This window comes from Rhynchophorus ferrugineus, unplaced genomic scaffold (genome assembly GCF_030347505.1).
Source record: "Rhynchophorus ferrugineus isolate W39M unplaced genomic scaffold, kcgeb_rfMv2 rfM3, whole genome shotgun sequence".
Taxonomy (NCBI): domain Eukaryota; kingdom Metazoa; phylum Arthropoda; class Insecta; order Coleoptera; family Curculionidae; genus Rhynchophorus; species Rhynchophorus ferrugineus.
This window is the reverse complement of record NW_027472582.1, coordinates 54,948,077-54,973,381: the sequence shown is the minus strand read 5'-3', so window position 1 is coordinate 54,973,381 and position 25,305 is coordinate 54,948,077. Positions and strand designations below refer to the sequence as shown.

Genomic DNA, 25,305 nt, shown 5'->3' with positions numbered 1-25,305 from the left:
GAACTGCATGATGACTGAAATCCAACGGATTGGCAAAGTTATCCAAGATGTCGCCTTAAAGCATTAACTTACCGAATGAGGTTACTAATATGAAAGCAATACAATTACTCGACTCCTTTTCAGTCTTCTTTTACTAACGAGGGTTTCTCTGGACAGGACCTACCGTTTAACTGGTTACTGATTGCTGGCGTGACTGTGATGGTAATTCCTTGTCAGATTTTCCACTGTTCCTATAAAAATATTTACAATTACAATCACAAATATAAAATACATCTATGCCCCGGCAAAATTCGAATCCGCAACTATCGCAACAGTTGGATAACTGTCCTGTCTCATTGACCACTGCGCCAAACAAGCCGGCTTATATGAACTTGTATAGTACATTAATGTTTTTATTAACTTTAGCTTAATTGGCTTTACTGGCTTATTCACTGGAAATCGTATAGTTTCCTAGAGTATTACGAAGTGTAGATTGAATGTCTTTTGACATATTTTATAGGCAAATGTTATTGTAATCATAATTCAAATACATTGTGATAAGATAGTAACTACTATATTTATTTGTTAAATATCTATATTTAATTTACCAGTAAGTAAAAATGTCTGTTACAATATAACAGGTTAATTGAAAAGTCCCCGGACTACCATAGTAAAACACTTTTTTTTTGGCAAAACTACTTTTTTTTAATCAACATAATCCCCTCAAGGGTGATACACTGATTATAGCGACCCTCCAACTTTTCAATAGCGTTTTTGTAGTACAATTTGTCTTTTGCTTCAATATAGGCCTAGTTTCGGCGAGCATCTCTTCATTCGACGAACATTTCTTCCCAACAAGCATTCTTTTGACATCTGAGAACAGGAAATAGCCGCTGGAGTCTAGATCTGAAGAATACGGTGGATGAGGAAGCAATTCGAAGCCCAATTCATGGATTTTTGACGCGGTGTATTGTCTTGGTGGAGCAGCACTTTTTGTTCTTCAAATGCGGCCGTTTCTCGGCGATTTTGTCCTTCAAACGGTTCAGTAAAGCTATATAATAGTCGCTGATGACGGTCCTTCCTTTTTCAAGGTAGTTAATGGAAAGTAATGGAAAGTTTTCCATGCGCATCCCAAAATATAGACAATATAACCTTGCCAGTCGACTGTTACGTTTTCTCACGCTTTGGAGCGGGTTCATCGTGTGCACTCCACTGGGATGACTGTCGATTGGACATCGGAGTGAAATAATGGAGCCATGTTTTATCCATTGTCACATATCGATGCAAAAACTCGGGTTTATTAGGCTTGATCATCTTCAAACACTGCTCCAAATTATCAACCCATCGTTGTTTTTGGTCAAAAGTGAGCTCGCGCGGCACCCACTTTGCACAGAGCTTTCTCATACCCAAATATTCGTGAATGATATGACGTACACGTTCAGTTGATATCTTTAAAGTGTCTGCTATTTTATTCATTTTCAATTTACGATCGTTCAAATTTATTTTGTCGATTTTTAAAATTGTTTTCATCGGTAACAACCTCTTTTGGGCGTCCACTGCGTTCACGGTCTCCGGTGCCCATTTTACGATGTCTGAACATGGTATACAAATCCTTGATCGTTGATTGATACAACTGTATATTGTCTCTTCAAAAAGCAATATTTTATCAACACGCGAAATTCCTTTTTCCACAATAGCAAAAGTTGTTTCACTCAAAATGCTATAATTCACAAACTAATGGTCCGACAGCTGTTAAATTTATACACGCATCTTTTGAGGGTTAGGGCTAACTAAAAAATATATGGATTTAGTTCTAGTAGCGCCATCTATGTTTCAGGCCAGGGACTTTTCAATTGACTTGTTATTGTTCCAACGCTTGTTACTGAGTTAAGGATAGTTATCAATGATATATTATAGACATTATATCTTTGAAAAATACTGTTTTTTAGTTCAGATTATAAATACTGTCTATATGGATAGATTCAGTAATCTAAAATAATCTGCAGCCTAATAGCTTGTATACGATAAATCTGATAGTTCCAAGGTTCTGCTTCAATTCAGGAAATATCAATCAAGTTACTAAAAATTCGTTATTCATTTTACTAGCGGCATAATCCATTGGTAATGACACAACACACAAAATATGGTGAAACGTCATTGACGAAGAAAAATAGTGGGCGAAACCCAAATTTAACTGATCAAGACCGACGAATATTAAATTACTAGTGCATAAGTGATTCAATAAGGGCTCAGAACTCAATACTCACTTGAATAATACTGCTTTGAGTGAAACTGTGCTGCGGGAGGTTCAATGGTTAGAGGCTGCAATTTTTAAAAGTTTTGTAACGGAAGCCAAGGCTAAGCTAGGGAGGAAGTGGTGCAAGGTCATACAATTTGGACACTTCATCGGATGAATCATCGTTTATATAGTTTCCTTCGAATGACCGGATTTATGTATGGCGAATACCAAATGGAGCCTAGGATCCGGAGTGTCAGCTTCCTACAGTCAAGCATGGCGGAGGTTTCGTTATGATTTGGATGGCAATATCGTGGTAACCAATTAATATCTAGATGTCCTCAATGATAAAGCTCTTGCTTTAATTAGCATATTGCTGCTAAACACTGTATTATTCCAAGATAATAATACGCCTATACATACACCCAATATATTAAAGGGCTTGAGAAGCATTAGAATATCATTGAAGCAATTGGCGGGTGTTCTTGCACTAGGATAGGACAAGGTTTCCATTGGAGAATATTTAGGCTCTCTACGAATCTATTCCACGAAGAATTGAACCATTTTAAAAGTAAATGGTGGCTCAATACATTTAAAAATAAACAATGTGTATAAGTCAGGTGTCCATATTATTTTGCTCATCTTCTGCATTATCATATTGCGATTATTATAATATCTTTGAGCTAATTCATAACAGAGGATTCTGAATTATTATCTTATACATATCTCACCTATTATTTCAGTATAAAAATTGCTAGCTATAATTGAATGCCATTGTTGAACAACCAGCAGAGAAAGTTGCTAATAAATCGAAAGTTTTAGAGGTTGTTAAGACAGCACCACCACTAAGGTTAATTATAGTACCAGTGAATAAAGCATGTTTAATGTAGAAAACAACGAAACAGTAAGCAATAAAATAATCGTTTATCTTTGTGCTTCTTGAAGTTCGTTTCCTTCTACAAAATGGAACTGCCTTAAAATTTTACAACTTAATATATTACCCAATATATTCAGCAATTTTGCCAAAGCGAAATAATATTAAGTCTAAGAATTATAACGAAGTGAGCTCGACCGATGGGTTTAGGTTCGAGAACTTCTTCCCGTGTTTACATGGAAAAGTCGTCAAGAACAACCATTCCGTTGGCCGGACAAATTGGTTCTCTCGAAACAAACGATTTGCTTGCGACGAAACGCGACTTAATGAAACCAAACTATTCATTTGTTTTGTCTCGGTTACTTTGCAACAGTTAATGGCAACCGAGTCTTTCATCGTAAAATAACAGTTTCAGACCTTAAGTTGAATGGCGACAAACGTAATTATACAGCCAGTACTGCACAGTATATGGAAATATGTTTTGGCTACGTTTCGTAATAGCTTTCTGTCGTTTTCTGCGAAAAATATTAACTTATATGTATACGGAAATATATGTATCCACGGAATAATACCGATACAAATCGAAAATAAATATTTCAAAGGCATCTGTAAATTATTTAAATTTTTGTCACGTTTCAAATAGTTTTTACAGTTTCTCCATATCTAACTGATGGTATATTAATGTTTCTCAATTTACATTACTACAGAAGTTGGATGTTCTGTTTCTGATGATAGTTTCTCAAGCTGGTAATTGTTTTAATCTATAAAGAGTGGGAATTAATTTTGAAGGACTTTTTGAAAATTAAAGACTTTCTTATATATTACTAGCAGACCCGGCCACGCGTTGCGTTTGTTAAAATATACCTTAAATCATATTAGATTGAAATTCAATACATTGAAATTATTATTTATGAATAAAGACGAAAACGTAATAGTCGGAAATAAATCCACAGGACTGAGATTTGAACTTGAGGTCAAATTTTCAAAAAGATTGATAAATATTTTCGTAAAGTTGATACTAAGCACAAAACAACATAAAATGTTGAATTTTATATTCTATTAATCTTATATTCAAGTTTATAATGAATGAGTAAATTACAAACTTGTTAGTTGATAACATATAACAATTAATTTTATAGATCAGGTAGGGTAATAAATGCGCATGCCCACCACTTTCTTTGCAGTCATTTTACAGTCGTCTGAGAAACTGTACCCTTCTGAAGGGTATCGGCGATTTTCAGTCAACACGGTTGCTTCAAGAATATTTCCCGTGATCATTTTGATGACTAAAGGTGTACCGTACGAGTAAAGGTGTAACATTTTCTGGCAGTTTAGTGCATTGGTTGTAGTTCTATTCTACCGTTCCCAATATCCAGCAATTGTTCGGAAAATTAATGGAACGTACAATGAATCGGCCAATGAACTTTTTGTAATTGTACGCGCATATTTATGGCCAATCGAAGTGTTTCAACACTTCGCCATAAGAATGATTGTTTTAAACATGCGTTAAAATCATCGGCGAAAATAGAGCGAGGATGGCTGGCAAGGTCTAGGCGGAAATCACCAGACAGTAGTCAACACCACCGATAAGTTTATCCTTGTCCTACAAATCTTGCATTGTTCTGTCCAATGCTTCAAGTGAATATTTGTGAGCAACGGTGCACTCATCCCAAATTATAATTAGACATTTTCATAACACTAACTTCGCTATTCCACCCTTTGTTTTAAGTTACCCATTGCGTTTAGTTTGTTAGAAATATTTAATGGCAATTTTGATTATATTTCTATATTTATACCGTTTCTCTCTTTCGTATATTCAGTATATTATAGCCTTATTGCAATTACAATATTGTATATATTGCATTTAACGTAACAGCTTGTAGTGGAAAATATAAAATTATAACTGCAATTTATTACAAAAATTTGAAACAAAAATGTTGTAAAATATAATTTATTTTAACATTGCAGGAAGTCCATAAAATGCATATATCGTCGAAAGACTTGAAATATATTTAATTAAACAGCCACAATAGTTTGTAGGTTAGAGTTATTTTATTTTGTTTATATTGAATAATTTTTTAAACTATCTATGGTATCTGCTAGAGATCTAGTCCACCTAATTAAGAATTGTTTATCCAAGTAATATATTTTATTTATAATATTACTCTAGTTTAGCTTAATTTCTTCCGTTCTGTTCTTCTGTCACACATACATATATTGAGCAATTAAACACATATCTACGATGTGATTTTCTACAGTTATGCTATATTAATTATATACTCACCTTAATTGTTTTCACTCTGTGTTCTTGTCTTGGTGTTGTCAGCATTGTATGATAACCCAATTTTCAGCCACTATTCATGTCAATAACTAAACTGCTAATTTCCAGTCTAACAATTCATGTTCACAATTCTATCAATTGTCAATTTCTTCTTCTGTGTGTCTGATAGAGTTCATCCAAAAAAAACAAGATATTATTGTAGATTCTATATATACATTGAAATAGTTTTTTGCCACATCCCATAAAAATTCGAATTGACTGTGCTATACTCTGTGGCCATATTGTTAAACTAGCTGGACTATTTTGCATCTATATTCAGGCCTATTTCAAAAAAAAATACATAAAATACAATTAAATATTTCATTTAAATTTACCAATAAAAATTTTGAAATACTTCACTCTTTACCACGGTATCTTCAAAATTTAATTTATGTTTTGCAAACCATTCCTTAATTAGAGTCAGCGATTTGTAATTTATCAAATGAAGCAAAGTGCCAAAACGTTTGCCGGTTTATAACCTCTTATTACCAATGTTTGAAGAATTTTGTCCTTTAAAAACCGAACGATTTCTGTAGGCTGATTCGTTTGCATGTTCGGACGTATCCTACAGCATTGTATCTCTTTTTGACAGGAATAAAATGAGATAGATATTATTGTCTGGTATCAAAAGGAATTTACAAACTGAAATAGGCAATACATTATGCATCTTGATGACATGAGTTCACTGCTATTTTGGATAGACTATATATGGGTAATTCTATAAATATATGAATGATTGCCACAATAGAAGGACGAATAAATTGTAAATATCCATTGAACAAAATTTAAATAATGAAGGATGGTATACACTTTATAGTAAAAATCGTGTTAAAAATAACCAAGGAAGCATAGATGATTTGTTTATGAACGACCTCGACGAATCATATAATTACTAATAAGTTTTGAACTAGATGGATTGTGAAATGTTGGCGATTTTTGAGAATGAAATATATTTTTCCAAGGAATACACGTTTAGAGAAAACAGCTCACGCAGCTTAAAGAAAAGCGTCATTATAATCAATAAATTAAAGCAACTATTCCAATTATTTCAAAATTCAGCTTATTGGTTAAAGTTATACATTCTGACTTATTTTCTTCTCACATTTCAACAAATTCTCTTGTGGAAAACGAAGCTGACATTTTTAGTATTTTTCAGAAATTCCAAAAAATCATTACAGTGATAGGATCGATAAACTGAAACATGAAGTGTGTTGAATTGTACTTCCAAAAAGGGAAATTAAGGCCTTGATGTTCTATACAATCAAGGAATTTGTGTTAGTTTTCGACCAAATAAAATAAATGCTTTAAAAACATTTCTCCCAATTGGTTATAAACTGCAACGTAATATATTTATAGAAATGTATACTTTAATTTTGATTAATATTCGTACATTATAGTTAAATATTACTACTTAAAACCAGAAAGAAGCAAACTCAAGAATTACAACTTATGTATAATCGCAAACAATACAATAAAATGCAATAAATTTCGATGGAACAAAAGCGAATCATCCAACGACGTTAAGGAAACCTATAATTAGACGTAATTTAATAATTATTGTTAATAAAACGCGATAATGCGGGCTCGGCTATTACACGAGTAAAAAAACCGAAATATGAAAATAAACTTTGCTATCGAACTTACAAATCGCATCATATAATTTAATATTTCAGATAGAAGCGGTGGATTTTATGAGGATCGCCGACGCCATATATTATGCCGTTTTTAATACTTGGAATCGAAAAAATCTTTTTGTTTACCCATAAACCTACTTTCATGTCAGATGCATATTAAGCAGTCGATATTTTATTGTTACAGCAAATATAATAAAAAGTCTTACTATATGGGACGTATTTCTGTTTATATTAGTTGTATGACTTAATGTTTATAAATTTTTATTACTCTTAACGATTCAACAATCTGCTCCAACGGCAATATGCATTGCAATAAATTCATCAGTTGCATCAATATAAAAGCAGGACCAGTGAGGGGTAAATATAGCAGTATGTATTTTCAAAATTAAAATAAAATCAGACTACTTAAGCTAGAGTTAACGTTAACCGCTTCTACACTGTACAATCTTATTTGGTTAGATTAGCTTCAATATTCTGATTTCCAGTGTGTTGTCCAGTAGCTCTTTTGTTTCTACGTTAGTGTTATTTAGTAATATTATTTCATGTTTTAACGTGATATCTTAGACAAGTTGGTAAATCCATTTGATATCGAGGTCATCGTGTAATTCTTCGCTGGTCACATAGCGATAAACATAGGTAATTTATGAAGGAACCTTGTTTTGACATCGTTGTATTAGCAGTTGGTTTGATGTTTTAATTGAACCCCATATTTGAACTCAATTATTCCATAGATACTTTATAATAAACTGGTTAACTAATTGCTTTCATTTTGTGTTAAGTTAGAAGTATCTTCCGACTAACCAGTAGTTTGGGTTTCAATCTAATCTGCTTTGCCTTTTGTCTAATGTGATATGCCAAAGTCAGTATATGTATATTAATAAGCTCGTATGTTTAACAAGAAGAAAGTAAATAATTTAGTCTACGCACTTTACTGCTATCAATTACATTTAGCTGATTGGAAATTATATTAAGGTACACTAACACCATTTCAAAACACATATCGCAAATTTCCAGATTTGAATTCCGTATGACTAAGTGGGCGTAAGTATTAAATTTGTACAACCATATCTTGAGACCTAAGGGTGATTTCGATTTGCATCTGACAAGTCAATACATTTATTTTAGTCGAAGTTGCTATCGTATATGTTGTATATTGTATTGTATTAATTATCGATTATCGATACATCATCAATAACTTTACGTATATTGAAGCACCCTACAACATCCTCCATTGAATTATGTAAATAACAATCTAATGGAATTAAATTTGGTGAATAATGCCGTGTTTTCAAAGCCGTGGGAGAGTTTCACATTCCAAGTTCAAAATCGTTTTCAGAGCTACGCGAATAACATGAGGTCGAACGTTATCACGAAGCAATATGGACTGCTTGCTTCCTACCTGAGTAAAAGGATAATCAAGTTCTTAGTCGATTCAATTTCTATCAATTCAAATCACGCCAAAATATATGAGAAACTTCTTTAAATCGATACTCTTGAAGTTGTCCGCAATGTATCCATAATTTTTTATGTTTAGGTTCAGGCAAAAATATGCCTTTCACCACCATAACATGTCAAAATTAAATCTACTAGAATTAAATAAATATGTTTTTAGTTAGAACTAACCCTCAAAAGATGCGTGTATAAATTTGAAAGTTGTCGGATCAATAAAAGTCCAATCGACAGCCATCCGAGTGGACTGCACACGATGAACCCGCTCCAATGCGTGTAAAAACGCAACAGTCGGCTAGCAAGGTTATGGAGTCTGCATTTTGGGATGCGCATGGAAAAATTTTCATTGACTACCTTGAAAAAGGAAGGACCGTCAACAGCGAATATTACATAGCGTTATTGGACCGTTTGAAGGATGAAATCGGCGAAAAACGGCCTCATTTGAAGAAGAAGAAAGTCTTGCCTTACCACGACAATGTACCCTGTCACAAGTCAGTGAAAACGATGGCAAAAATTCATGAATTGAGCTTCGAATTGCTTTCTCATCGACCGTATTCTCGAGATCTGGTCCCCAGCGACTATTTCCTGTTCTCAGATCTCAAAAGAATGTTCGCTGGGAGAAAATTTTCGTCGAATGAAGAGGTGTTAGCCGAAACTGAGGCCTATTTTGAAGTAAAGGACAAATCGTACTACAAAAATGGTATCGAAAAGTTGGAGGGTCGCTATAATCAGTATATTACCCTTGAAGGGAATTATGTTGAATAAAAAAAAATTGCCAAAAAAATAAGTTTTAATATGGTAGGCTGGGGACTTTTCAAATTAACCTGTTAAGTCATATCTGTATCGAATTATTAAATTTTAATTACCTCTGTAAGTTACTTTCAACAAAAAAATATGAAATATTTTCTGTTATATTTAAATTCACCTATAATATATAGCAACAAATAATAATATCTATACACATTTTCAGCTTTTAGAGTATGTTTGATATAGATTGTCGAGAGCCTATAAGTATATCATTATCTTGCTACTGTTAGTCACCAAAAATCGAAACAATAGGACATGTCAGCGTTCGTTTCAATAAAACCAAATATCTTTTGAAGTTGTTTAGATAATTTTTAGTTTTCATGGTTAGGAAAATGTTCGTAAAGCATTACTTTTTTTGGATAATTTCATTTTATCAAAACCCTAATATTTAGTCAAAACTAAAGGAACAACTAAAGTGCGATATAAACAAGCAAAGAAAACAGTTGAGCTTTATTTAGTCTGTTTTATCGTCAAGCCATTGCAACCGCTTGCTTACTGACAAAAGATAAGCGGCACACAAACCTATTACTAGACCAATACCCGTTAGAAATCCTATCTGCAAGTCTAGACCTGAACCATCAAAGGTATAATTTATATTGGTTAAGGAATAAAGAGTATTTCTATGACAGAACGATAAGTTAATTTCATGGCTTATATATAACCTTTATCATTTTAGACAGGTCGTCAAGTAATCTCCGTTATATTTCTTTAAATAAATTTAGCAGATATCTTCTATATATTAATCGGCTTATAGTGAAAATTTTGCCTCCCTCATACAAATAAATAAATTCCAATAAAACGAAATACGCTCAAACTAAGCATATAAGAATAACCGTCAGATCGGTGACACAAAATATATAAACAAATATTTTAGGCTCTATTTTCATTGGACATGGCCCGCACTTATTATTTAAGTAGCTATTATATGCCGCACAAGTTATATAATATTAAGCAGTTTTGCTTAGAAATATTTGTTTCTTTCGGTTATTCTCGTATTGCTAGAATTATTAAAAGGTCATTGCAAGTTTATAATAAGTAATTAGTAATAAATACGCTAATTTCTGCATTAAGATTTATATCTAGAGAATATTAACAATTATAAAATAGCTCCGTAGAATTTTAATTCCTTATTTGTTGGTGAGTTGTTAGTTCTTACATCAGACATGAGACAGAGTAGAAAGTAGTAGATTAGCGAAAGAATAGATTAGCCTAGGTGATTTGACAAATATTCTAACCGAACTAGAACAACAACAAAATGTCCTTGTCCTTTTCGGGAATCGAACGCGCGACCTCCCTGTGTAATCTGAACGCTCTAACCACTACATCATTGAGGTAGTTGCCTGCAAGATGACTTGAAGATATATAATTAGTTATCTGTATGTTCCCATAATATTTAAAGAAATACCTTGTAACTCCTAACCGTTGAGGAGTTGTGCCTTCTGGCACATCAGCTCAGCTATAACATTATACACAAATATTTGATTATTTTAGATAAAAAAATATGTGGAAACATTGTACGTGCCTTTGAAATTTGAGAATTTTCCTTGATTTCCCCGGATTCCCCGTCCGAATTGACGGAGAAATCGGTAAACATACATAAAATATATATCGATATCGAGTCGAACATAGGATCTCCTCCTTTTTTGAAGTTTGTTAAAGAATACAAAAGTATTAGCCACTTGCATGTATTTTGATCCCCGATATCTATTGATGTGAATGCGAAATATTATTGTAAATAACTATTAAACAAACTTTTATAACAGTTCAGTTCAATTGTTTTGATATTTATATACCTAAAATAACAATTTTCAGAAATGTATTTTCGACATTCTACACATTTGTTTTATGAAGTAACCTACATATCAAGCACTTTTAGAATTGTCTCTTTTAGTTTTAATTATATAAAATGGTGATCCTAATGTCAGTGAAAAACACTACCTGAAAATGACTTATTTTAGGAAAATCCAGATCAATCAATTGTAGCTTGTTGAAACCCTGTTGTTTGCATTTAATACACATTTTAATACTCATACAAAAAATAAAGTAAAATAAAATAGTTTAGCAAATAAATTGAACCGACTTCAAAAAATAAATAACGAACACAGTAAAAATTAAAAACTAATCAAACTTCACACAAAAAAAAACATTTTAAAATAGAATATGTATATCATAGTTGTTGTAATTACTAAATAAAAATAAACTAAGACCTTATCTAACCTATCTAGTATGTATTTTATATTCTACCATATACCCGCAATTTAGATTAATACCGACCCAAACCTATTTATTTATTTACAATATTATTTTAACAGCTCCAAACTACCTACTTTAAAGTCAGTGCCGAACACAGACAGTTATATTAATTTAGATTTGTTTGGTTTATAATTTAATTTTTTTGTGTATGTCATAAAATTATATTATTATTTTTGTATTCTTTAGGCTCTGTGTGAAATTTGAGCGCTTCCCTCAATTTGCACCCTTCCCCGCCCAACAAATCCTGATTTGGTTCCAACGGTGCCATCTCGGAAGAATTTTGAATTAAAAAAAAATTAAATCGGCCCACAATTGACGGCGAAATCAGCCAACATACATTTAAAAAAATATACAACCGAACATAGAACCTTCTCCTTTTTCGAAGTCGGTTCAAGAGCATAACATCGACATAAATATGATTAGACTGTTAAAATCATTGAAGCAAAAAGTACTAAATATTCTTAGCTGTAAGCTGCCAAAGCAAATTTGGCGTTATACCAAATGTTCTAATGTAAATTCGTTCTATTTTCTATTAGACCCTCTATGATTTTAATCCATGTTTTCTTTAGTTGTACAGAGTTTGATCTTCCACCAAAAAAAAGTCGACTAAACTAGACATCTAAATATTTTTATTAATATTTTTCTGCTTTATATTAACTATTTTATAAATTATTCTATTTAACACATTTCCTGTTTGTTATATTTTAAATTTCATTTCATCAAAATATAATTTTTAATAACTAGTATAACATAATCTTTATCTATATTAAATGTAAGACGAAACCTATACCGGTACGTCGCTAATATCAATATCATCGGTCGAAAAATCGAAACCGTCCAAAACAAATTTCCACCCGGTCTGCGATAAACCGTCGAAAAGTAGAAGAAAAAAACCTCTTTATCATGTTTGGCACTTAAGCAAAGGCTCGTTATCCTCTCCAATTTTTCTAATCTACGTCCTTATTCGAACAATCACACCGAGCCGTGGTAATGCGTGGAATGCGCCCGAAGACCACCGGACTTGGGGCATAAGAGCTCTCAGATCTCGGGGATATTCTACCTGAACGGCTGTCACAACGCATTCTTTCATTCGGCGATCGTCCGGCCACGCTGCTTCTTTCCTTTATACACGATTTTTAATGTTTTATGTCTTACCTACGCCGAGGATCCTGTCCCATCTCTTCAGAACGTACCCCGCCGTCGTATTGAAAATGATACCGCTTATTATATGGTTCTATTTTGCCCGGCGATGAATGTGCTATGTTCATTTGTTTTTTATTTTCGCGCGAGTAGGCTTTGAAACTAAAGGAGCTCTTTTCAGAAGTATGAAATGAGCATTATTTTACACATAAAATTTTCGTACCCATATTTTGCTAGATTTTTGTAATGAATGCTTTTAAAAATTAAACTCGACCTTTTCATAATTGGTAACAAGCTAAACAATACACAGATCGAGATTTATATAGATAAAACAATTAAAAATGATGTCATTATAAGATTTGTATTAAAGGTTTATATATTTTTAAAATAATAACGATACTTTGCCACCCTTTTATTTAGGGCAAATTAAATATAGACACAAATCAATTTCCAATTATAATTAGAACAATATTGTTAAGGTTTATATTCTTATCTAAAAAAAATACTTGTTAGAATTCGAAAGAAATGAAAACAATATTTTAAAAAATGTATATAAAAAAGTACATAAAAAAAAAATAAGTGTCTACTGCATCACACATATCTTCCCTCACAAACAAGATAGCCTTATTCTTAAATAGCCTAGACAGCCTTAAACTTAAGTACCCATTGTTGATCTTGAACAATTTTTGATCACTTACAATGTTAAAAAACTTCTCTCACAGCTGGCATTGCTCATGGGAATTATGAAGAAATTTCGTAACGTTATTACAATATTGTCCGGAGTATCTCCCAGCTTGAATTTTACAATTAATTTTAATAGTTGAAGTGAATATTAATGTGTTTTCTGTGACAGCAATAAAAATCTGCAGTCGAAGTTATACTAGCTTGAGGTCCTGTTCGTAAATTTTGGCAGATGCGTATTAGGCAATGCGTTATATTTAATTAACTAGTTAGCATAATTGGTTCAGCCATTAAATATTTTCCTTCTTGTTATACGCGCCGATATCCCATGGAGGTTCTTCACACATATTATTGCATAAAATCATGATCTGAGCGCATAGTCTTATTTCCAGTCTCTTTGTGTGTAAATATGTTTGGCCATAACTCAATTGATGTAGCACTGGTTGGCAAAAGGAAAGAAAACAAAGGAACATGACAGCTGCATCATAACTAGCAAGCGCCCTATATTTGATTTTACGTTTAAGCTTTCAGCTGTCTCTACCAGTATTTCCAAAGTAATCATTTGTAATGACGCCATGCAAAATAACAACGGCTATGACGGTATTTAACAATTTTTAAAATTTTTCCTGTAGCTGCTACCAGAACTATCCGACGATGTGTTCAAATGTGATGTACAAGTCCAAATAGTTCATCAATCTGTCCAAAACTGCCAATAGAAATGTCTTATTATCTATATATTATAAATGATACGTGAAAAATCTCTTCAGTAATATGTTTCCCATGCGAACTATAAACTAAATTTTATCCCTGAGCCTATATATAAATATAGAGATTATATTTGAATATATCAGATCACATGATACTCTCTACTGAACATTCTTTCAAAATATTAACACACTGAATTGAACTCATAATTGGAACTATGCAATCACATAGAATGATTTTGGATGTTGTTTTGAATCACCTTATTAAAGATGCCGTAAAGAGAACTCACATATTGTTACATACACTTTAATTTGATAAACTTAACTGCTTAATTTTTCAACGATAGTTGTATTTTATCAAGGTATACTTCAAGTTTTTTTTGTTGCTAATATATAACACACACGCCATTGGATCAAAACTAACGTATCAACTTATATTTCATGTGAAATTATTCTTATAGTTGGTTGGTCAGCCATATATTATAACACTCCTAATCTTATCTTACAAAGTTTAGTGTTTAGCATCTTCTTTCATAAAAACTAAGATACATTACCTAGTTTAAGTTAAAGACTAAGACTTCTGTTAAAGTATCATATATATATATATATATATATATATATATATATATATATATATATATATATATATATATATATCAAGGCCATCATGATATTTCTAAGTAATTTCTAAGACTATAACTATATTATTGGGAGCAAAATATAATTATTAGTTAAACTAAGGCAGTCTAACTTAAACAATGTTTATTCATGAATAGATTAGAGCAAAAGTATGAGAAACACTGAAGCTAAGGACTGAGAAGAGAACAGCCAGTAGATAATCTAAGTGAAATTAGGATGAATAGATCGGAGAAATAATTAATAGCAGTACTTTCATTTATTGCTATTTTAATTTATAATTGACTCATATTTTTACTATTATAATTTAATATTAGAATATTTTAAGAAGTAGTTCAGATTTTTTAGGTTTAACATTACGACTAAAAATATTATATTATTGGGAGCAAAATATAATTATTAGTTAAACTAGAGCAGTATAACTTAAACAATGTTTATTCATGAAAACATAGAGCAAAAGTATGGGAAACACTGAAACTAAGGATTGAGAAGAATAAGAAGGCAGTGGATAATCTAAGCGAACTTAGGATGAATAGATCGGAGAAATAATTTAGAGCAGTACTTTCATTTATTGCTATTTTAATTTAAAATTGACTTATATTTTTATTGTTATAATATGATATTAGAATATTTGAAGAAGTAATTCAGGTTTTTTAGCTTTAACATTACGACTATAACTATATTATTGGGAGCAAAATATAATTATTAGTTAAACTAAAGGAGGATAACTTAAAAAATGTTCATTCATGAAAAGCATAGAGCAAAATTATGGGAAACACTGAAACTAAGGACTGAGAAGAGAACAGCCAGTGGATAATCTAAGCGAACTTACTATAATCGGAGAAATAATTTAGACCAATACTCTTATTTATTGCCATTTTATCTTATAATTCACTCATATTTTTACTATTATAATTTGATAATAGAGTATTTTAAAAATGATTTCAGATAATTTAGGTGAAAGAGTAGGATATATACATGTATATCACAAGGCCATCATGATATTTTATAGCCGCACCTCGTACAGACAATTTATTTAATAAAACTCAAATAATCATTTAAAGGCAGAAACAAAGATATTACAACATTCCGCCATAATCGTAAGGATGGTCCGCTATAGTTTGTACACAAAGTTATTATCAGATCAATTTTTAAGCGAACGAGTGTTTTAAAGGAGCGCCACTTAAAATGATGCTCATATGCTTTAATTCAGTTTTCTCTGTTGCTTAAAGTACTGAATGCCTACATAGTGTGTGTGCGCGCGTTGTTGAACAACCTCGTGGAACTAAAAGGCCGCAGATATTTCTACGGTATCGAAAAAACACTTTATACTACGACAAAGGCACTTCATAACGCCGACCGAACTTATCGGCCAACTCGGATCCATTAAGGCCATTAAAATCAAAATTATTTCTTAAGTAATTTCGAAGTTACGATCCAAAAAGGCAGTTCGGGCCTGATAAAGCGTGGCACGATGACTTCAAATTGGCAGTAAGCGGATTAAAGAAGATTTTGCGAGTACATTATGTGACGCGGCCACAACCGATGTCCGTGTTGGCACACAGAAAGACAATCGCTTGTTGATTTGCGGTACCGCTCACTCTTTCATGTATTCGCTCTACAATAAGGGGTTTGGTCTATATATTTTCAGATTTTCTTTACTTATTGCTCGGTCGGTGTCTTCTTTGTTCCCGCACAATTCCCTGCAACTTCATAATATTTATTATTCCTTTCGTCCTTCCACTCTGTTTGTTTTGCTCCTCCGTGCCTATCACGTCAAACCGTCTATCAATATACAGTATCTTTAAATACACATAAATAATAATTTTTTAAGTTATACTGGTTTAGTTTAACCAATAATTATATTTTGCCTAGTTTCTACTGTTTAACCTAAAATATCTGAATTCCTTCTTAAAATATTCTAATATCAAAAATATGAGTCAATTATAAATTAAAATGGCAATAAATAAAGGTATTGTTCTAAATTATTTCTCCGATTATTCATCCTAAGTTCGCTTAGATTATCCACTGCCTGCTTTCTCTTCTCAATCCTTAGTTTCAGTGTTTCCAATACTTTTGGTCTATATTTTTCATGAATAAACATTGTTTAAGTTATACTGCTTTAGTTTAACTAATAATTATATTTTGCTCTCAATAAGATAATATAATATTTTTAGTCGTAATGTTGAACCTAAAAAATCTGAATTACTTCTTAAAATATTCTAATATTAAATTATAATAGTAAAAATATGAGTCAATTATAAATTAAAATAGCAATTAATTAAAGTACTGCTCTAAATTATTTCTCGGATCTATTCATCCTAAATTCGCTTAGATTATCCACTGGCTGTTCTCTTCTCAATCCTTAGTTTCAGTGTTTCCCATACTTTTGCTCTATACTTTTCATGAATAAACATTGTTTAAGTTATACTGCTTTAGTTTAACTAATAATTATATTTTGCTCCCAATAATATAGTTATAGTCGTAATGTTAAACCTAAAAAATCTGAATTACTTCTTAAAATATTCTAATATCAAATTATAAAAGTAAAAATATGAGTCAATTATAAATTAAAATAGCAATAAATTAAAGTACTGCTCTAAATTATTTCTCGGATCTATTCATCCTAAGTTCGCTTAGATTATCCACTGGCTATTCTCTTCTCAGTCCTTTGTTACCGTATTTCCCATACATTTGCTCTTTACCTGTTACTATTTTTTTCGTTTCTTGTTTATGTACACTATTCCACTGATTCAATATTCAGGATTTTTGTTAACTCTTTACTTTCAATCCTGTACATTATTGTTATACCTCTGACTCTTCATACTGTTATCCATCTTTGAATATACCCACGTCTCGGATCTGAATGTTTGCGTTGGTTTGTATTTTTTTGCTTCGCACACTTTCATTTTAGCTTTGCTTGATATTTCCTTTCTATTAATGACTTTGCAATTTATATATAATTGGTGGGGCAAAAGTACCGCTACCATTTTAGGACTTTTAACTCAGTTTTGTTTTAACCATTGGGTTGTGTAGACGTCCATATTTAATTATGGGTAAATATATTTCACAAGAACAAGCAGAAATAGTGACAATAATTTTTGAAAGTAATTGTTCCATTATTTCCACTCAGAGGAAATTACGTCAAAAATATCCTAATCGTCCAGTGCCTTACAAAACCACAATGTATCGTTTACATGCAAATTTTCAGGTACGACAGCAGACAGACCTCGTTCTGGAAGACAACGGACGTCTTATTACGCTAAAAATGTGGCTCTATTGCGCGATAGTGTGGCAGAGTCTCCAGAAACATCAATTCGGAGAAGTAGTTCCCAGCTACACATTTCTGCGCGCAGTTGTAGGCGAATTTTGAAAACTTATTTGAAAATGTTCCGGTACAAAATTCAATTAGTCCAAAAATTGCTACCGAGAAATCCTGATCAACGAGTTGAGTACAGTAATGCAATTCTAAGACTGTCTGGTGAAATTGAAGATTTTTTGTCTAAATTGATAATGAGCGATGAAACTCATTTTCTTTTCAGTGGCTACGTTAATAAACAGAACAATCGGTTTTGGGGAACACAGAAAATTCAATTAGTTCTTGGAACATCATCGCATCCACTAAAAACAACTGTATGATGTGGTATTCATGCTGGAAACATCACTGGTCCCTATTGTTTTTGAAAATGACCAAGGTGTTGCTGTTACTGTTACTGTTGAATGGTACCAAGACATCATTCGAAATTTTCTTGTACCTGAAATGGAAAAGCAAGGACTAGAGGACATGTGGCTTTAGCAGGATGGAGCCATAACACTCACAACTCTTTCAACAATTCAATTATTGAATGACGTGTATCCATGAAGACTAATTTCGCGAAGTGGCCATTTATCATGGCTAGCCAGATCTCCGGATTTAACAGCATCAGACCTTTTCTTATGGGATTTTTTTATAAATCAAAAGTTTATGTGAATAAGCCCCATATGATTTAACATCTTAAGGACAATGTTCGTCACGAAATTGAAGATATTCAGCCTCAGATGTAGCAAGATGTCATGAAAAATGCCTTAAAAAGATCCGAAAGTTGCATAGCGAATCGCAGTCAGCATTTAGCCAATATATTTTTTCAATCATAACGAAAAACAATGGAAAAATCAAATGAACTTTTTATGTAAACCAAACTCACTTATCGTTTTTTTTGAGCAAAAATATATTATATGTAATCAAAATGGTAGCTAGACTTTTGCTACACGTTGTATTATAGCGATGTACAAATTCATGTTTTTCCTGCAATTCAAGAAATAATTTCTATTTCGTGGTCTTCATTACTTTCGGTTTCTATGTTATATTTAATTACATTTACTTATACACCTTAAACATCAATTTGTTTGCATATATATTTTTTTATTACTTCTGGCTCTACATCACCATGACTTTGGCTCTACTTTTATACTTTACCATTTCTGTAGGTATTCTGGTCTATCAGTTGTTACTACATAAATGGTCTCCAGAAGCTTCTACCAGCATTTTTATTTTTACTATATTTTTACACCTTCTATGTAGCCCTGTTTTTTATATTTAACGGACATTTATTATTTCATCCATTAATATTATAAACAGGGTTGGGCTTGAACTTACATATCGGTTTTTGTTTTTCAAATGCGTTTTCCAAACCAATAAATTCTAGTTATATATATTTTTTAATAATTAATATTACACATATAAAATAGGATACAAAAATGTTGAATATTGAACTATATACATAGGGCAAAAGCTTGAAAATGTATTTTCCCTGTATCTTCTTCACTTATATTAACAGTCAGTAGTCAAGATTATTTTGAGAGTCTCAGATCAAGAATATCTTGATTTTGAAGAAATATTTATTTGAAATGGCACAACTGGGGTATAACAAAATATCAAGCCATATCATTTCAATATCCTTTTTCAAACAGTACTGTCCTAATAAACCAATGGCCCTGTTAATAATTTTGGTTGTTATATAAACCAAAATTGTTAATTATTCTGATGAAAAATATATATAACATCTGTTAGAATAATTGATATCTCTTTTTTAGATATAGTTTCTTTATCTTAAATATTTACTACAATCGCGAAGTTTTAAATTAAATACAGACATCTGTTGATGGAACAGAGATGGCATGGGTATCAATTTAATCCAACTGGTTCAATCAAACGAGCAAACGAATGAAATAATATCGCTAAGTGGCTCGTAGGTCTTTCCGGATTTTTCGCAACTGTCCCAGCCTATCACATTTCCTCAAGCAAGTTCCATTTGACACGATCTCAAATTATAGTTGGCTTCTCCAGGCCTTAATGGTATTCATAGGTAAGTAAATACGAATACAGCAGCTTCGGAGAATTATGTTTTCAAGTGAGGTTGATGCGCTGCTACAACGGTACGACCATTTTATAATGCATTAATTTCCCAGTAGTTTTATTTTATTGAAAATGTACACTTGCATATTTATCACTGTACGAGCGAGATTTATTACGGTAGGCTTGTTTTGCAGCGGAAATTCTACGCTATATGGATGAGGTATTTTACAGGAAGACACCTTTTACTGCTACGTTAGTGTAACTGTCGCTGAAACTACGCTTAAACTGACGCGGATATTTGATGCGGTAGTGGAATTAGTTGTTTTGGCTGAATCTAATCCTGATACGGCCCGCTGTCATACGAAATAAGATATTGTCGGCTCTTCATTGCATTCCTTCCTGAAATGGTTAATTTAAATACATGTAAAGATCACAATAAAAGTTCTCGGTATTAAAACTGCGTTTTAATTATTGTTATTGATCGTATAACTCCAGGTCAATTTGTATGTTAAAAAAAATAAATAATAAAAAATCAATCGGTTGGTAATAAAATCCTTTAAAGCACCTATAAAAAATACAGTTAACTCTTTCAATAACTTTAAGGATAAAAAATTAAATTTAAAAGCAAGAAACTAAACCAAAGCTTACTAAAAGAACTGAGAACAGGAGTAATGCAGTAGAATTTCATAAGGTTTTTCTTGTATCTGATATACCAAAACCAAAACAAGATTCCATAGTTATATTTGAGGATATATACTGTCATCCTAGCAAGATGTAAAACCTATCAAATAAACAATTTAATTACATAGTAACTAGAGAGGAAATACGTAAATATTAAATTTTTAAATGAGACTTGGACAAAATATGTTACTATCATCGAAATTTTACAACAACCTTTCTTTTATTTAATATAATATTTGAGAATACATAGATAATTATTTCTTTTTACCTAGGAGTTACTTAATAACACACACAGTACAATTACTGATTAAATAAAGATTCAAAATTAAGAGAATCACTAATTATAATATGAACTTTCTAATACAAAGAAAGAGAATATACTAGATGACTGTAAAGACGAATCACAAAACTATTCATTTATAATAATAATATAGTATAGAGAGGTTACTAAAAATGCATTTACTTTAAAATTAAAACTTGAAATACTATGATTTTACCAGAAATATAAACACAACATTTAAGTTACCTATTAGAAGCGCTGCGAAACATTGATGTCACCGTTTCCTAATTATCATTTCCATATTCCAACATTTAAACTTTTTAGCTCGTTTCGATTTTATTAATATAATAATAATCTAATATTAATCTATATTAATATAACATGAATTATCTATGTTATATTTCAGAGTAGAAAAATTGGTTTTGTACAGCCTACGTAAAGAAAATATAAATGAAAAATGTAACTGGTATTTATCAAGATAAATAACCTAATATTGCTCATAATCGATTTTTCAATTATGACTGTATATGGCGTTTATAGCAGTGAAGAGAGAGTATCCAGACACACCAACCATAAAGTGCACCTAATAGGTCAAATAAAAAGTCCCCGGTCTTACACATAGATGGCGCTACTAGAATTAAATCCATACGGTTTTGAGTTAGTCCTGACACTCAAAATATGCGTGTATAAATTTGACAGCTGTCGGATCATTAGTTTGTGAATTATAGCATTTTGAGTGAAGAAGCGTTTGTTATTATGAAAAGAAAATGGATAAAAAGGAATAAATAATGATAATGTTGTTGATAAAATACTCCTTTTTGAAGGGAAACAATACAGTTGGAGCAAAAACTTGGCTTGATGCCAAGTTTCTGCACACTGCCCCAGGAAATTCAACCATCAAGGATTGGTATGCTAAGTTTAGACGTGGTGAAATGAGCACCGAAGACGGTGAGTGCAGTGGTCACCCAAAAGAGCTTGTTACCGACGAAAAATTAAAAAAATCTACAAATTGAATGACCGTAAATTTATATTGAATGAAATAGCAGACACTCTAAAGATATCAACTGAACGTGTACATCATATTATCCACTAATATTTGGGTATGAGAAAGCTCTGTGCAAAATGGGTGCCGTGCGAGCTCACTTTTGACCAAAAATAATGACGAGTTGATGATTCAGAGCAGTGTTTGAAGATGAACCATGGCTTCATCATTTTACTTCGAAGCCTAATCGACAGTCATCCCAGTAGACTGCACACGATGAACCCGCTCAAAAGCGTGATAAAACGCAACAGTCGGCTGGCAAGGTTATGGCGTCTGTATTTTGAGATGCCCATGGAATAATTTTCATTGACTACCTTGGAAAAGGAAAGACCGCCAACAGCGACTGTTACATAGCGTTATTGGACCGTTTAAAGGACGAAATAACCGAACAACGGCCGCATTTGAAGAAATAAAATTTACTGCTTCACCAAGACAATGCACCGTGTAAAAATTCGATTAATCGGGCTTCGAATTGTTTCCTCATCCACCGTATTCTCCAGATCTGGCTGCCAACGATTATTTCCTGTTCTCAGATCTCAAAAAAATGCTCGCTGGGAAGAAATTTTCGTCGAATGAAGAGGAGATCGACGAAACTGAGGCCTATTTTGAAGCAAAGGACAAATTGAACTACAAAAATGGTATCGAAAAGTTGGAGAGTCGCTATAATCAGTGTATCACCCTTAAAGGTATTTATGTTGAATAAAAAAAATCATTTTGCCAAAAAAATGTATTATACTATGATAGGTTGGAGACTTTTGAATTGACCTGTTATATTTGTTAAGACAAATCAACATTGCATCGATGGCTAATCTCTTAAAAAAGTTTATGATGATAATTTGAAGATACAGGGGCTACCAAAATATGAATACTGGGCTACCAAAATATGAATTTTACATAGTTGATAATAACTGCAGCAGAAAAAAAGGGTTTATATTATGTATATTTGATGATGGATGTTTGATATTCATAAATTTTATCAGTTCTGTTTTGTAACAAATGAACTTGTAATATTTGGGTATATAAAATGTATAAATTAATAACCTGTTCAATAATAAGAAGGTGAATGTGAAGTATAGCCCGTCGAACTATTTGTTGTACAAGATACCAATTATATGATATTGTCCTTTCGTAATCTATCCATGATGGAATTTGATTGACACCTGTTAACCTGTTCTTATTTCTATTTTGAGAATATATGATTTTTCTGTAGTCAACAGCAGTGAATTTTCAGTGAGTCCTGTTTGAAGCCCATTTTCTTCTCTATAAATGGAATATATGAATCTCATAGAAACTTATACTGACTTCATGCATACTTGTACAGTTAAACTTGACACATTAAATATAAATTTTTATATTATTCAATAACTGAAAACAGAACAAAATTATTAGGAATCCATATACACAAACAAATAAATAAGGCCTCTATGTGGTCTAATCTCAAATGTTATGAACAGTATCATTTACCTCAATATTAAGCTTGTTATTAATTAGCTTTTTTAATAAAATTTCAAAACGCACGATTTTCCAATGTTAACAAGATACAGTAAGCGTAAAGCACAATACTGTGCTACTGGGTACAATATTTTATTTTCTATTATAAGTAAGAAAGAGAAACGACAATTTCTTAATCAACTTCAACTGAATTAAATATACGAAAACGCCATAATATAACGTTATTTAAATATTACAGGTTTCTACTTAATTTTACCTTAGTGGGAATAAATTTAACCAAAAGACAAAGCCTTAATGAGAAAAATATAAAAATGTAAAATGAACAATGTTTATTAAAAATATGAAGACAAGCAGGTATGGTGATAATTTGCATACAGGTTTTTTAAAGAATTTTATGAGAATTGTCCTATCTCGATGGCCTTTTATGCAAAATAAGAAATTATTTCGAAATGTCTTTGCATAAATTTACTAACGCTTTAGAGTGATGTTAGACTTTTAAAATAAAACGCAAAGCTGTATATTTATTTTAATCACATTTAGATAGAAATGATTTATGCTTACAACTTTTGCTTTCAGTCAAGTAGATTTTCATGAATTCATAAAAATAACACCGTAATATTGATGGTTTACTCCTTTTTCCTCTTTTTGCGATAATACTGCTGGACCAAATCTCTATATTTATTATTTAATCAGTTTTTCAATTTTAAGTTAGCATTTATGTAATTTGTAATGGTAACTTTATTGTTTCATTCATGTATGTATACGTGTTAAGTATGTATTTTACTTTATTAGACTGATATTTTTATTGTAATACTTCATTTTTATAATTTACATTTATAATTTATACACACTTTAGCCATTGCTGATAATAAGCAAGAATACATTAAATAAATCCTTGTAAAATGTTAGTCCATACTTTCTCATATAGTGAAACAATACGACAAAATAACAGAGCACCGATGACAATTTTTATTAGGTATATTATCAGGAACAGCTTGTATTCAGAAATAGTAATCATCAACAATAGCCAGAATATTACAGAATTTTTTTTGCTTTTTCCAGCATCCCAAATGGATTACAACTAGCATTAGATCATGCTGATTACGGCCAAATTCAACCACATTCTTCATTCAACGACAGAAACAATTTTGGAATTATAATGGACGTAACAAAGTTGATAGTGAAATCGGATTAATGCCAAGGGAGACCATGTAAGAACTAGTGTTTATTTAAGTTTCAGGGCGAGCGTACATTGCTTCCAAGATTTAATTTAGATTACCGTATCTACAATTTCATCATAAAACATGCTCATATGGCATCTTTTTAAATTAAAACTGACCAAAAATATATGACCATCTAATTAACGATAATAATGAGAAATGTATTTGTCATTTATATTACAGGCAGCATATGTAACTATCAATTGTTTATGTACTTACTATTTGTTATTTAAGGAATAGAATAAAATTACATAATATAATCTAAAATACCTATAAAAATTAAAACATCAAAAAATTCTCAACACACATAAAGAATGGAATATCAGAGGCAAAATATACCGCTTCATTCAATCCTTTCTGAGTGACCATTCATTTAGGGTTAGAGTAAATGGAGTCCTGTCATCCTCATATTTCCAGACTAACGCAGTACCGCAAGGGTCAACCATTGGCCCAACCCTGTTCCTTATAGCTTTTAATTCGATCAATCTGATGATACTAAAGCAGATCAGGGTCCGACTTTTTGCGGATGACATTGTCATCTACCAAAATAGCCAAGACCATAAGTTAAGTCAAAGGCTACTG

At 31.7% G+C, this 25,305-nt stretch overlaps 1 long non-coding RNA gene across 1 annotated transcript in view; it reads left to right on the top strand.

Annotated features, from left to right (window-relative positions):
- The window catches only part of LOC143193492 (uncharacterized), a 237,862-nt gene that overhangs the window by 148,374 nt on the left and 64,183 nt on the right, over nucleotides 1-25,305 (top strand). Inside the window, exon 4 of the long non-coding RNA XR_013005033.1 lies at nucleotides 24,566-24,714. This is a non-coding gene — a long non-coding RNA (uncharacterized LOC143193492). The remainder of the gene's footprint in view (nucleotides 1-24,565; nucleotides 24,715-25,305) is intronic.